The sequence below is a fragment of the Peromyscus eremicus genome, chromosome 16_21, assembly GCF_949786415.1.
Source record: "Peromyscus eremicus chromosome 16_21, PerEre_H2_v1, whole genome shotgun sequence".
In the NCBI taxonomy this organism is placed as follows: Eukaryota; Metazoa; Chordata; class Mammalia; order Rodentia; family Cricetidae; genus Peromyscus; species Peromyscus eremicus.
Genome location: NC_081432.1, coordinates 54,253,006 through 54,265,005, shown reverse-complemented (window position 1 = coordinate 54,265,005; position 12,000 = coordinate 54,253,006). Strand labels below are relative to the sequence as shown.

The following is a 12,000-nucleotide window of genomic DNA, read 5'->3' as shown; positions in this document are numbered from 1 at the left end:
AGCGTTTTAATAAACCAGTGTACAAAAGCATTATCTCACAGCAAGACATTAACAAATATCTCAAATAACATAAAAATAGGGCCTGAGTGATGTGTAGTGTGTGTGTGTGTGTATAATATATATATATATATATAGTATATATATATAGTATGTATATATATATGCAAAATGATGAAGACAATTCAGAATTTGAAAACTATATTCACGAAGAGAAAGAAATATTAAAGGTAACTCCAACTGAAAGAAAGGTAGAGTTGAAAAAGTCACCAAAGCTCAGGGGAAGGTCAAGTAGATGAATGGAGTAGATGACAGAATATCAAGACTTAAAGAAAAGTCCAAAGAGCTGAGCCATTCTAGTAAAGAATTTAAAACATTAAACAGGCACATATTGGAAAGCAACATGCAAAAGTGTGGTGTGTCATGGAAACATCAAATCTTGAACTTCTAGGCATAGAAGAAGGAGAATATTTTATTCTCCTTCAGCTATTCAGATAGTTTTGCTGGGAACAATAGTCTAGGTTGGCATTCACGGTCTTTCAGAATGTGAAATACATTGCTCCACGTTCTTCTGGTTTTTACACTTTACATTGAGAAATCAGCTTGTTAATCTGGTGGGCTTTCTTTTATATTGACCTGTGGATTTATTATGCAGCTCTCAGGATCCTCACTTTGTTCTTTTTATTTGATGTTTTAAATATAACATTTTGTGAGTGTCTCTTTTCTAGCCTTGTCTATTTGGAATTCTATGTGTTTCTTCTGTCTGTTTGAATATGTCTGTTCTCAATTTGGAGAAATTTTTCTATGATCTTTTTGGAAATATGTTCTATGTTATTGAACTACAATTATTCTTTCTTCCCTCACCCCCAACCAAGTCCCTCCTATGTGCTGTCCACTTGCTTGCTCTCAAAAATTAAATAAATAAAATCCCTTTAGAACAGGCTCTTTTTTATGGATGACCATATACTTAAGACATAGGAAACTTTATACTGAATGTATGTTTAGGCCACTCTGATGAAGACTTAAATCCCATGTTTTTCTGAAACTTGAGTCACTGTTTTGAAAATACTTTCTACTAGAAAAATGCTCAAAGCCCCATTGTGTCTATATTTTAAATAAGTTTTTTATTAAAGCTTCAACAATAACAATTGGTTAAAAATAATGATAATAAAAAGTTATATAAATTCTTTTTAAAATGTACTACTAGAAATGAAGGCACAGATTAACAAAACCTAATAATAAAGAGGTGATTTCAATACCCCACTTTCTCCAACAGAAGTCATGTAGAAACATCAGAATTAAATAGCATGAAATTTCAAGCAGACCTAATGGATTTCTGAGGAATATTTCACTAAACACAAAAATATGTACATATTTAATTTGCTTCTCTACAAGTGACAACACCATGGGACACAAAACAAATTTTAACAGATTCAGATGAACTGAAATAATTTATTATACATAACACACGCATTAGCTTAAATTCAACAGCAAGCAATGCTCTATTAATTATATAAATTCATGGATATTAAATAACACAATATTGTCTTATTCCTAATGATATTCTGCTACACTCATAGACTGATTCATACTCCAATGATTATCAGAGAGACTTCACCCAGCAACTGATGGAAACAGATGCAGACCCAAAGCCAACATTATGGTGAGATCAGGGACTCCTGTGGAAGAGGGAGAGGAAAGATTGTAGTAGCCAGTAGGGTCAAGGCCACCACGAGAAAAACCACAGAAATCATTAATCTGGCCTCATAGGTGCTCACAGAGACTGAACTGCCAGCCCTTATATACCCTCTGCATGTATGTTACAGTTGTGTAGTTTGGTATTCTTGTGGACTCCTAACAGTGGGAGCAGCAGCTACCTCTGACTCTTTTGCCTGCTTTTCTGACCATTTTCCTCCTATCAAATCACCTCATTGCACCTTAATACAAAGGTGGGTGTCTAGACTTACTGCAACTTGATATGCCATGTTTGGTTGACATCCATGAGAAATCTGCCCTCTTCTAGAGATAAACAGAGGAGTAGTGGATATTGGAGCAGAAGAGAGTTGGGGAAGTATTAGGCTGAGATGAAGAAGGAGCAACTTTGGTCAGGATGTAAAAATTAATAATAAAAAATTAGGAACAGAAACTTCACCAACAAACTTAACCTACAAAGCTGGTATTACCTAAAACAGAAACCAGGCAAAGTAACAACAGCAAGAGGAGGAAGATAAAGAGAAGAAAGAGAAACAAGTAGCAGGAGGGAGAAAGTGAAAGAAAAGGAGAATAATATTAATGATATTGATGATTATGATAATTCTGGCCAATATCCCTAATACACATAGGGACAAATAACCCCAATAAGTACTTGTAAACTGAATATGGGCTTATATAAAAAAGTAATCCACATTGAACCCAAAAAGTAGGATTCGTTTAGGAGATTCACAGTAGGTTCATCATACATAAGTCAATATATACTATAAATCATATATATGATAAAAACATATGATCTTCTCAATAGATGCAGAAAAGACCTTTGACAAAATCCAACATTGTTGCAGGATAAACCTTTTGTACACTGGGAAGATGCGTTGCTTTCCTTCTTAATAAAAAGCTGACTGGCCAATGGCTAGGCAGGATTTTTGGGGCAGAGAGTATACTGGGGAATACAAGGGTGGGGTTTGAGGAGTCATGATGAGTTGCCATCAGATGCAGAGAGAGCAGGATGGGATGTATGTATGTGAGGTAAATAATCCTCAGGGCAGCACATAGATGAATAAAATTGGATTAATTTAAGTTATAAGTGCTAGGTAAAAATCAGCCTAAGCTATCAACCAAGCACTTATAATTAATAATAAGTCTCTATGTGGTTATTTGGCAACTGACTGGTGAAACAGAAAAGTCTGCCTACATATGGCCCCCAAAGTGAGGCACCTACATCCACATAAGACCTGAAAAAAAAGCTTTAAAAGTATGTCCTAATCACACAAAAATAGAGCCAAACATGGCTTCCTTGTGTCATATCTTTCATTCTAACTGCAATACAGAGAAACATCTCCCAGCTGCTGCCTTCTGGCTTGAGCTGCCAGTGTGAGTGCTGCCAGAGAGAGCTCCACCTGAACACTATGAACTAAAATGCCTGGTGAATTTAAGTTTTGCTCATGCAGACAGAAAAGATTATAGATATACAGTAAGGATATATGCAGACAGAAAAAAATCTCTAAGTGGTTTACAGTGTGTTTAAAAATGTACATAGACTTGGAAGAGAAAAGAGAAATGGTATATACAGTCATAAAAATAGTTCAAAGATAATAAAGTCTTTAAAGAAAGAAGAAAGTAATACAATGGAAAAAACCATGCAAAGATAGAAAACACAGGGAGTCTGGATCTTATATGCTATTGTGTTGTCTTTAAATTTTTTTGACTACTGATAAAGAAGCAATAGCTACTAAGAGACATATGTTTATGAAAGCTTCCAGATTAAAACAACCTATATATTTAAAAATATCTTGACTTCAAAATGGAAGTCAAAGATATGTTGCATTGGGAAAGTGGTTATGCTTTTATTTCCTCAGGAAATGAGAGGCTGTGGATTTATTCCAGGTTGATATGGATCAGGTTTGATAGGGGCAGATCCCCTTGAAAATTCTCATTACATACATAAAGAAACAAACCTAGAAAAATTACAAAACAAGTAATGTATATTTGACCTGCTCAAATATAAAACAAAAAAAATCATCTTTGGCTAACTTGTGTACAACACACAGTCTATACTGCAGTAATACAGACATGTATGTTACCTTTAAGTTTGTGTATTTTAAGAACAAGGGGACCAGACACTAATGGAAACAGATGGCCCAGGTGATCTGGCATCTCAAAATGCCTCTGTTAATCTACTCAGAATTCAGCTTCTGAGACTACTTGCTGAATGGTCCAACCTCACAAATTACTCTAGTTAAGACTTAACAATTATCCTGATTTTCTCAAGCTTTCCCCAAAGGTATTATCACTCACACATAACAGAAAGTAGTCTAAAAAATAATGCCCACATTCTCAAGAGATGGGGTATGGGTGGGTTGTGGTAATTCAGTGGATTATGGATGTTTGTCACTGTTTATGGGGGTTGATTACAAGTTATAGTCAGAGAAAATGCTAAACAAAAGAGTTAAATTCAAAGTTCTCTTTCTAAAGGAAAAAACGTGGGAATGATATAGGAATGATAGGAAAAATGGTAAATTATTGAATATACTTTAATCCAAAAATCAAATATTAACCTCAAAATATTTTACATTGGTATGGATTTTCCTTTATTGATAGAAATATAAATTATTTTTGCTATAGTATAATTTGCTAAAATTAAAAATACAGGTGAGTAGTTAGTCATCTATAATAATCAAACTTGTATTCATATTAGAATGTTTTCAAGGTTAAACAAATATATTTAGATAGATGGTCTCAAACGCTTCAAAGATCTACAGAATGTGACATTCAGCATGTTTAATAACCTAAGGCTACTCATGACAGTGAGATATATCTGCTCCAGGCAGCACCAATTTACTTCAAAAGAGAATCGTGGGCATCAAAGGACCTCCCCACTGATTTTGCTTTCTTTATGGCAAAAACTAGCCATTTGCGCAAAGAAATTGCCCTTGCCTCAATTACTGACAGTGCACATTCCAAGCTGGACCAGCAGGATGTACAAAAGTGTGGCTGCCAAGCTTTGCCAAGACATGGTAGGAAAGTCCTTCAAATCCCTGAATCTCAAAAATGTCTGTTTGATTACCAGGCCTGTAGGCCAAAGTTGAATGACCCAATGTTACAGAAGAACCTAGATTGCCTGAACAAGCAAGCAAACTGTTTCTGTCATCTCTTCATTTTGGAAGTTGCTTGTTCTGCACTTCCTGTTTACTCAGAAATAATATTATATCCTTCTCAGGTCTTTGATGGGGTTGAAGACTAAATACTTATAGTTACAGTTCTCTCTAATCATCATAGAAAGTAAATTAGGTATGAAACTCTGGACTCTTCAGGAGAAGACAGCTGATGGAGTATTTTCTCTATTTTGCCAAATACAAAAGGACTGGATATTGTAACTATAATTATTAATTGAAAACTTTTTGTTGTACATAATTTTGCTCTGTTAAATTAAAAACCTTCAATTTTAATTAGACAAAACGGTTGAAGTGCCATGAAATAATCCTTCTGTAGATTGTGAAAATGTGTTGCTCTCATTGTTAATAGAAAGCTGACTGCCCGATGGCTGGACAGTATTTTTGGGGCAGAGAGAATGCTGGCGAGAAAAAAAGCAGAGTTTGAGGAGTCATGAGGAGATGCCATGAGACACAGATCAGGCCGGATGGGAAGTATGTAAACGAGGTAAAGTAGCCTCAGGACAGCACATAGATTAATAAAAATAGGTTAATTTAAGTTATAAGAGCTAGCTCAAAAATGAGCCAGTGCTGTGGGATGTATGGCAAATGTGTTGCTAATTAATCAATAAAACACTGATTGGCCGTTGGCTAGGCAGGAAGTATAGGCGGGGCAAGGAAGAGAATAAAGCTGGGAAGTGGAAGGCTGAGTCAGAGAGACACTGCCAGCCGCCACGATGAGAAACAGCTTGTGAAGATGCCGGTAAGCCACGAGCCATGTGGCAAGGTGTAGATTAATGGAAATGGATTAATTTGAGCTGTAGTTAGCAAGAAGCCTGCCACGGCCATACAGTTTGAAAGCAACATAAGTCTCTGTGTTTACTTGGTCGGGACTGAGAGGCTGTGGGACTGGCAGGTGAAAGAGATTTGTCCTGACTGTGGGCCAGGCAGGAAAACTCCAGCCACAAGCCTAAGCTATTGGCTGAGCATTTCTTTTCTTATTAATAATTTTTCTCTGTTGTTATTTGGGTTTTGGCTGGTGCAACAGAAAAGTCTGCCTACACAACGTGACTTCATGATAAAAGTCCTAGACAAAGTTCAATGGGAGGGAACATACTTCAACAAAATAAAGATTGTATATGACAAACCCACAACCAACGTTTTCCTAAATGGAGAAAAACTCAGTTATTTGGTTACATTGGGAATAAATCAGGGTTATCCACTATCCTCACACTTTTGCAACATAGTGCTTGAAGCGGCAGCTAGAAAAAAAATGACAAGTGAAAGAAATTAAAAGAATACAGATAGGAAAAGAGATCAAATTATTACTATTTTTCATAATATTATATTATAGATAAGATGTGATAAATTCCAGCCGAAAAAAATTAGACTCTATGAACATTTTAGAAAAGTAGGACACAAAGTTACCTTACAAATATTAGCAGCCTTTTCTTATAGCTATAAAAATCATACTGAGAAAGAGATCATGGGAAGAGGGAACACTCTCATTCACAATAGCCTCAAAAAGCAAAGAAAATTGTGGGAGAAAACTAAGAAAGTGAAAGACCTTGACAATGAAAGCTTTACATCTCTAAAAGAGATGGGGAAGACACTGGCATATAGAAAGATCCAACCCCCAATCACATTCACTGATTTGTAGAATTAATATTGTGAAACTGGTCAATCTACTTAAAGTGATTTACAGATTCACACAATCCTACATGACAGTGGTCATAGAATCAGAAAAATGAACCTCCAAATATACATGTGGAAACTCCAAAGTCCCCAGACAGCCCCAAAAATCCTAAACAAAAAGAGCAACCTGGAGAGATATCATACTAGATTCATCAGTCAACCAACCTTATAAATTTGCTTTTGAAATTTTTTTTTACTCTTTTTCATTTTTGGTAGAAAATTCCAACTCAAGAAGTACTTTATTTTTGAATTATACAAGAAGTAAGCCAAAGAAAGAAGGAAAAAGGAAAAGGGACAATATCATAACTCCTGAATCATGAAAGAGATGTGATGTTCTCTTTGCTAGTATCCTGTGCTAGTCTCCTGCAGGAGGCAGCAAGCATTCTTTCACCAAAGTCTAAAAATAAATAAATAATTTAAGAACCCTATACTAAGAAAAATACATGATTCCCACACAGAGCAACAATATATGACAACACCTAACACCAAATTAAGCAGAAATAGGAAAGAACGGTGTATCGATTATAAATTAAATCAAATTTGTTATGTCGACAAACTTGAGATTTGGTGGATGCAGTGAGGCATCTCTAATGTCCTCTAGCTGGCATCAAATTATAAAAGATAGAAGAATATAATTTTCCTATTGCCCCTCTCAGTAATAAAAAATAATACATAGTCATTCTCCAGCCATACCTGACTTCAATCCCCTTCCTGGGACTTGTTTTCATTAATGTTCTCATCAGGAACATGAATAAAACATCATCTCCATTTTTGGCTGTTTTTTATTTAAAAAAATGAACCTGAAATTTTTTTCATGTTAAGATACTGCATTGACCCCTTTTAGACAATTGTTTTTCATAAACATATATTTAAAATAAATATTTGTTCATCATCTAAATTCACCAGTTTGCACATACTCATAACAGTCAATACTTGCTACTTGCCATAGGGGAATTTACTGCTAAACCACACATTAGATTTGTTTGATCCTTCCCATATTAAATATTCCACTTTTCCCTGTTTGTTAAAGATATTGAAAGGTGCATGAAAACTCAGACTAGCAACAGTAAGTTACTTAGTCAATAAATGCAGCATTCACCCTCATGCTTCAGAGAAGAGAAGAGAGGGTTAGTGTATTTTTTAACATTTCTAAACATCACTCTTCTGATTCTAGTAGCATACAATGCACATGCTTGAGGACGGAGAGATAGCTCAGTAGCTAAGAACACTGGCTGCTCTTGTAGAGGTCCTAGGTTCATTTCCCAATACCCACATGGAAGCTCACAATCACCTGTAACTCTAGTCCCAGGGGATCTGACACTCTATCTGGCCATCATGGACAATAATCATGGCATGTTACACAGACATAAATGCAGGCATGACACCCATACACATAAAATAATTTCTCAGTGCATAGTAAATCAGATGTTAGGTACATATTACACAGAGAGTACACTCTGGGATCAGGGACTCTGAGCATTGGGTACTGTCGATGTGACTACTTCATGCCCACATTTGCTCTCCATCAACAACATTATCATTAACCAATGGGACAGTGGGATCTGCCTGGCTAAGGAAGTCCCTCCCCCTGTCATTACTAACTGATTCTATATTTAAAATTACCAGATGTCTGAGGGAGGTAATGCAGACCCAGAAATACAAAAATGGTAAGTACTCACTTATAAGTGGATATGAGCGGTGAAATAATGGATAAGCATGCTACAATCTACAGATCCAGAAAGACTCAAGGCAGGATACATGGATCTCTCTGGGAAGGGGAAATAGAATAGACTTCACAGGTGAACTTGGGGCGGGTGGAGATAGGAACAGGAGGGAACAGATTGGGGGATGGAAGGAGAGAGTCTGGGAGAGATGGCTGGAACTGGAGGGCCTTTTCTGGGGTAGAAACCTAGTACAGTTGGAACTCCCAGGAATCTACAAGGGTGAAGCTATTGAAAACTATAGTAATGAGGGATACATAGCCTCAGCTGGAAATCTGTAACCATGCAAGGCTTTCCAGAGGAGGGACTGGGACACCAATCCAGTCACAAAACCTCCAACCTACAATTTATCATGCTTGCCAGTTGTGCTGGGTGAAGGTAGGCAGCACAGAGCATGTGGGAGTGGCCAACCAATGACTGGTCCTATTTGAGACTTTTGCCACCAGAGGGAGCACATGCCTAACATTGCCTGGAGGGCCAGGAACCAGAGGCTCTATAGTCCAAAGGACTTAGGATAGAACCAAGCACGTGGGAGGTGGGAGGAGAGGAGTCCATGGAATGATTCCTAATGATACTCTGCTATTCTTGCAGATTGGAGACAAGCATAATCATCAAAAAGAGAATTCATCCAGCAACTAATGGGAATAGATACAAAGACCCACAGTAAAATATTAGTCGAAGCTCAAGAAATCCTTCAGAAGACAGGGAGAAAAGATTGCAGGAGCCAGTGGGGTCACGGACACCACAAGAAAACCCAAAGAATCAACTAACTTGGCTACTCAAGGTTCACAGAGACTGAACTGACAACCAGAGAACTCGCATGGGACTGATCTAGACCCTCTGCAATATGTTACAGTTGTGTAGTTTAGTCTTCTTGTGGGACTCCTAACAGTGGTAGCAGGGGCTTTCTCTGATTATTTTGCCTGCTTTGAGGACCCTTTTCCTCCTACGGTGTTGCCTTACCCAGCCTTAACACAAGGGGATGTGCCTGGTCTTATTGCAACATAATATGCCATATTTGGTTGATATCCCTGCTCTTTTACAAAGGGAAATGGAGGAGGGGAGAAGGAATGGATCTGATGTATTAAGAATTTCTCAGGTGTCAGTGTGGTGAAATTTTGTTTTACTCGTTAATAAATAGTATTTGCCTTAACATCAGAGAACAGAGCCAGCCACTAGATTAAACATAATGGCCAGGCAGTGGTAGCACACACCTTTAATCCTAGCAGTCAACAGTTGGCAAGTAGTGATCCATCTGGATCTCTGTGAGTTCAAAGCCACACTGGGCTACATGAGATCAATCCAGTCTAGGAGAGAGACAGAGCCGGGCAGTGTTGACACACACCTTAACCCCAGTATTTGCGAAGCACACACACCATTAATCTCAGCACTAGGAAGACTGAGATAGGAAGTGAAATGGCTAAGCAGAAAAAGGCATATTAGGCATAAGGAGACAGGAACTAGAGGCCTTTCAGCTGAGGACTCAGAAGCATTCAGCCAAAGGATTGGTGGAGTTGGTGAGGTGAGAAGTGACTGTGGCTTGTTCCTTTGTTTCTCTGATCTTTCAGCATTTACCCCAATATCTGGCTCCAGGTTTTTATTATAAGACCATTTAGGATTCATGCAACATGTCAGTACTTTCATATTCCTTGTGCTTCTTTTCTTCATCTTCTGGATGGTCAGTCCACAACACTTGGGCTTATGAGACTGTACTCTAGTTTCATGTGAAATAGTTGAACTTCCTGAAGGTTGTTCTATAGTTCCAATGAGAAGTGAGTAAGGGTGAATATGGAAAATAAACTGTATTGCAATCCACACTAACAGTTTTGTCATCTGAACTTCATGATCAGTAATTGTATTATTAAAATTGAATAATTATTTCTTAGACATTATCACCTTTATTACTAATTTAATTAAATGTGAGACATTCTACTTTGGTCACAAAATGTCAATTTGAAGTGACAAGTTTACTTTAATCTTCCCAAATGACATTTTCTAGACACTTTTGTTTCTAAATCTCACATTACCAGGTATCTTTTCTGAACTGATGTACATTGTGGTAACTCTTAACTCTTCCTGGCCCATAATTCCTCACTCACTCTAGAACCTAAGACACATTCCACATTCTCATTGTAGACAACTTAACTCTATGAGACGTGTAAATTTTGTTTCTCTTCTGGTTCTGTTTCATTTCAGTCAATGTCAAATAGCTACCTGATGCACACTGGTACAGAAATCAATTTCTAGACTCTAAATATCTATACTATAGAATATTATATAGTCTATGTGATTTTATTCTGCTTGTTGAGAGCTCCAACTTCATCCATACATGGAATAGTGGTTGGTGTGGCAAAAACATATCATCTGTTTTTATGTAAAATCCCCTGGGATGACTATTTCCACTTGCAAAAAACTCTCGAGTCATATTCAAAGATTTATTTATGTTAACTGTCATTTAATGTATGTATGTTGATTGGCAATGTTCCATTACATTTTGCCATTATACATTAATAAAACTAACTATAAAAAGAAAACGAAGAAAAGTTTAATCTTATTTGTATGGAAAATCACAAATAATATCAAAGTCTTAGCAACAAAACCAAGAAAAAAATTTGAGATTATTTGTAAGACAATGTTTTCAGTCTACTTTGAATATATATTTGAATCACTAGGTTTTAATAAATCAAGAAACAAGTAATTTTTATATAGAGCTCTGACCTTTTTTGTCCTTTACTATCTTCATCTAGCAGAAAGTAAAAGTCCAGTTTTTAGGACCAAGAGAAGATGCTCACTAAGGTAAACATCTTAGCATTTCAGTACATTTATAACTCATCAATGTAACACATTTAAGTATAATTTTGAAAAGTCAATTGAAAACATCTACTGAAAGTAAGTAGTTACTTCAGCATATTTTTATACCTAAGAAGGTGTTAGTTAAGCAGCTATATTATTCAAACAGCATTTCCATTTAAATGGATATTTAATTTAACTTATTCTGTAAATGTTTCATAGACAGTAAATTCACATGAATGTTTTATAGTGCGTACACAGAAATAAATCTGGATAATATCAGAAAACCACAGAACTACCCAATGTCAACAAGAGTACAAGTGTTCTAAACCACAGGAAAGAAGATTTTACTTCCATAATATTTTGATAGTTTCTCTCCTGTAGTCAAGTGCCAAGGAGAAAGCTCTAGGAGAGCAGCAAGTATTACCAGAGACATATGAAGTTGGCTCCCTTGTTACTTAATATCAAATTGCAGTTAGGAGCCCAGCCCCTATGGACACATCTACAAAGCACTCCAGCATCTCTAAGAGAACATTGTGGGAGAAAGGGCAGAAAGATTGTAAGAAACAGTGGATCAGGGAGTTTACTGAGAGATTGTATCTCCCAGAATTGTCAGATACAACTCCTGTAAAGCCTCACCATGATTGCCTGAACACAAGCTGAACATGGATGATACCAACAGGCATCTAAAGTGAATGGGGACAGGATGAGGTCCGCATGACCTCAACCCTACATAAAGATCTGCAGGCACCTAAGGAATGCTGAGAGCAGGAGAAGAGGTTTTTGCATATGGACACAGTTGCTCTGTATTAGTTATGTGATGGCATGAAAGAAGGTGACCAGAGAAAAATCTTTAATGGTCTCCATATCCAACTAGGTTTTGATAAAAGTAAAATGAAGCCAAAAGTGAATGGCAAAGTGGCTGACACAGA

At 36.8% G+C, this 12,000-nt stretch overlaps 1 long non-coding RNA gene across 1 annotated transcript; it reads left to right on the top strand.

Moving 5' to 3' along the window:
• Positions 1–5,141: 5,141 nt before the first annotated feature.
• Positions 5,142–9,306, top strand: LOC131926503 (uncharacterized). The gene is made up of 3 exons (XR_009383503.1): positions 5,142–5,370; positions 8,184–8,224; positions 8,870–9,306. It is a non-coding gene; the product is annotated as an uncharacterized LOC131926503 (long non-coding RNA).
• The last annotated feature ends 2,694 nt before the right edge of the window (positions 9,307–12,000 follow it).